At 39.5% G+C, this 3,974-nt stretch overlaps 1 pseudogene; it reads left to right on the top strand.

Moving 5' to 3' along the window:
* Positions 1-3,225: 3,225 nt before the first annotated feature.
* LOC143440700 (retinoic acid receptor responder protein 2 pseudogene) lies at positions 3,226-3,721 on the top strand (annotated as a pseudogene).
* Positions 3,722-3,974: the final 253 nt, after the last annotated feature.

The following is a 3,974-nucleotide window of genomic DNA, read 5'->3' as shown; positions in this document are numbered from 1 at the left end:
TTGAGTATTTGCTGATATATAAATCCAATGAAATTGTTATATCTACTGCATGAGGGTGGTGGATATTCCCCAGGTTTTGAGGTCTAGATGCCATGGAGCTGATCAACGGAGGCAACAGCCGCACAACTTCTCATGGGTCCCAGACTGGCATCACCAGCCAGTTGGCATTGCCTTAGTGCAAGAACTTAGAGCTGGAACAAGGTGGTCAGACCAGCAGCTAGCCGGACTGCCATTTTTTCTAATACCTCACACAACAGGGCTAAAACTAGGTAATAATTAGCATCTATACATGTATCCTTCCAGACTCTCCACATCACTGCAGTTATAGTCTCTCAGTCCCTCCAGAAATAGCTTTTTTTTTTTTTTTTTTTGTTTTTTTGTTTTTTGTTTTTCGAGACAGGGTTTCTCTGTGTAGTCCTGGCTGTCCTGGAACTCACTCTGTAGACCAGGCTGGCCTCGAACTCAGAAATCCGCCTGCCTCTGCCTCCCAAGTGCTGGGATTAAAGGCATGTGCCACCACCTCCCAGCCAGACATAGCTTTTTTCCAGAAATTCCTAGTCACATCTCTTATGAACAAAGAGTAGAGCTACCATAGGGCTGAGACTACAAACAACACACCCTCAATAAGGTTCTAACATGTGCTGAAAATTCAGTGTATTGTGCCTGTACTCTTTGGTTGGGATATAAAAAGCATTTCAAACTTTTTAAATGAAACATGCAAGTTAAGAGAAACAAGCCATTATCAACTAGCAGGGAGTAAGCAGAAAGTGTCAAACTTGCAGATAACCAGATACCAGCATGCTTCATGATGTTTCATTATGCTTTCCAACTAAGCATTCCTCCAGAGAAGGTCCTAATCCACATATAACCAACAACACTCTGCCTTGTGCTTCTCTGTATATTTGCTTAGGGACATGATCACTTACTCTCTAGAGTGTACATGTAAAAGCAGGAGCCTCACTGTATTTATTTTCCTTTGAAATTCACTGACACTGAAGCTAGAGAGATGGCTCAGCAGTAAATAGCACTTTATTCTGCTGTAGAAGATGTAAACTGGGTTCCCAATACTCATGTAGGGCAATACACAGCAACTCTCACTCACGTTTCAGCATATCTGATGTCTTCTCTGTACCCTCAGACATCTGTATTTGCATGCATATATTTTCACAAACGCATATACTATATGCATAATTAAAGAACAAAAACAAATTATTTTTTTAAATTTAATTGGCACTCTTAGAAAATTCACTGAAAGTTTTAAAATGCCTTACATAAAAATGTCTTTCAGATAAGGATGGGAACAGGGAGTCTTCAAAAACCTATAAATATATTCTTGAACCATTTGTTTCTAGTTTTCTTTCTTTGCTTTATACTTGTAGTTTAAAATGTGAACCCATAGCTTCTATTCGTGACACCATACCTGCTGCCTGCTGCCTTGGTGTTTTATCACAGCAGTAGAAAACAATTAACCTACAGGGAAGTATATATGGACATAAAAAATAAAAACTCCAAACTCACTATACAGCATAGTGAGACTCAGATGAAACCTTATTTATCGTACACATTTTATATGAAATGAAAGAATACATTGGTGTTCAACCCAGAGAAAAAGTACAATAACATATCATTTATTCAAAATAATAATGGCCCAGAGATTATGCGTTGATATAATAAGTATTTTTGGTGTGTTCAATGGGAGGAAATTATTGCAAATAAGTATTTTGTGTAAGCAAGCAATTTCCAAGCTTGTAATTCTTCATTTGAAATTCAACAGCACCACACCACAGTGTGAGGCTTGAAACTCTTGTGGATGAACAAATGGTAGGGCAGCTGTTAGTTGATTCAAATCCAGGAGATAAGCTTGCAAAATAAATGAAATTAGGGATCTTCTATCTCAAACACATATCCTGAGTGTGGGGAAACAAAGCAGAGCCAGGAACTGACCACAAGATTCCAGGAGCCTGCCTGAACACCAGTTCTCTCTGGAAAGGTAGCAGATGGGGCAAGACAGTGGAGATTTTGGTCACACTGATAGCAAGCAGGCCCAGTGACAGCAAGGGGTGATTTATGGGGTCAATACTATATATGAGACAAAATTTAGTTTTCTAAAGCTGGCAAGAATGACCAATGAGAAACTCTTAGGTCTTTTAACTCTTATGTGTACATATGTATAGACAGAGAAAGAAATGTATATTTGGCAATTAATTCCTGCTGGGAACAGCAGGAAATTTAATAAGGATTAATTGTTACAGTTGCTTTCTCTCTTACCTGGGAGCTTCACCTCTCGCTGGGCAGATAAGTGGAAGGTTTGGAGCAATTAGCTCCTTGTGCACCAGGAAAAGAAAGTCATGCTCACAGAAAGAAGAATGTTTATATAAGAAAATATGAATAGATATACACATATTCACACACATACTTTCATTTTTGGTAGGCCAGACCACCTGTCTCAACCACTGCACAAATATTCATACATACTTATATACACACACCTACACACCTATAATTACATAAGCATATATATATATATACATATATATCTATATATGTATATATATATGTATGTATATGTATATATGTGTATATATACATATACATATTGTTTATATATGTATATATACACATATATACATGTATATATACACACATGTATATGTATATATACACATATATACGTATATATACATATACATAAACAATGCAGAAAAAGCTCATTCATTTTGGAGAAGAAATAAGCTCCAAACTATTGCTCAGAGAAAGAAAAAGCTTCTACCTTTTTATTGCTGAATGAAGGAAATCCCAGTCTGTAAGTCCTTGTCACTAAGAAGAAGCCTATTGTTAAGAATAAAACCTATCTCATGGTAAGAAGAAGCCTGCCTGCTCTTTCTGCTCTGTTCTCTCATTGTCATCTTTCCCACTTCTTGTACTTTCTCAGGATGCATGATCACATGGATTTCTAAGCACCTTTTCTCAAAAGTTCACAAAATTAAAACATAAATTCAAATCATACACTGATTAAGAAGTCACAACAGTGATGTTAACATGTGTTTACATTAAAACTAATGATCTTATTATACACTTCATTATCTGTCACTAATGATCCACAGTCTCATTAAGAGTTTCATGTCAACAGGTGCCAGGGAGCTGTTCGAGGAGCCACACAGAAAAGGGCCTCGCTAAAGCAACAAACCTGGTATTTCTCAAGGACCATAGGATTGAGATGAAGACATGAAGTGCCTGCTGATCTTCCTGGCCCTATGGCTGGGCATCGTGGGTGCACATGGGACAAACTTGAACTCAGCGAGATACAGGCAGGGGCCTGCAGGTGGCTCTGGGGGAGTTCCACAGACACCCACCTGTGCAGTGGGCCTTCCAAGAGATCGGTGTGTACAGTGCTGACGACGTGGTCTTCTCAGCTGGCACCTTTGTGAGGTTGGAATTTAAGCTCCAGAAGACCAGCTGCCTCAAGACGGACTGGAAAAAGCCAGAGTGCGCAAACCAAACGGGAGAAAGTGGAAATGCCTGGCCTGCATCAAACTGGACCTCAAGGGTAAAGTTTTAGGCCAGATTGTCCACTGCCCAATACTGAAGTAAGGGCCTCAGAAGCCTCAGGAGTCGCAATGCACTAAGATAGCACAGGCTGGAGAGGACTCCCGCAGCTACTTCTTCCTTGGACAGTTTGCCTTCTCCAGGGCCCTGCGACCCAAATAAGCCCTGGACAGGACTTTATTATACTCCTTGTACAGCTGTAGCAGTCAGTACCCAGCAGAAGCATATCGCCTCCCAAAGACTTTCAACTCCAGGTTAATAAAACTGCTGAGTCTCTTCCTCCCCCCCCCCCCCAAAGAGTTTAATGTCATCCATTAACATGGTTCTATCAAGAGGCAAATCATATGACTAGTGTCTCATTAGTTTTGAAGTTTTGTTGAAATAATTCCATTCAATATTTTATCTTCTGTCCTTCTGTCTACAATAAA

The sequence above is a fragment of the Arvicanthis niloticus genome, chromosome 30, assembly GCF_011762505.2.
Source record: "Arvicanthis niloticus isolate mArvNil1 chromosome 30, mArvNil1.pat.X, whole genome shotgun sequence".
NCBI lineage: Eukaryota > Metazoa > Chordata > Mammalia > Rodentia > Muridae > Arvicanthis > Arvicanthis niloticus.
This window is presented reverse-complemented; position numbering and strand designations above follow the sequence as displayed.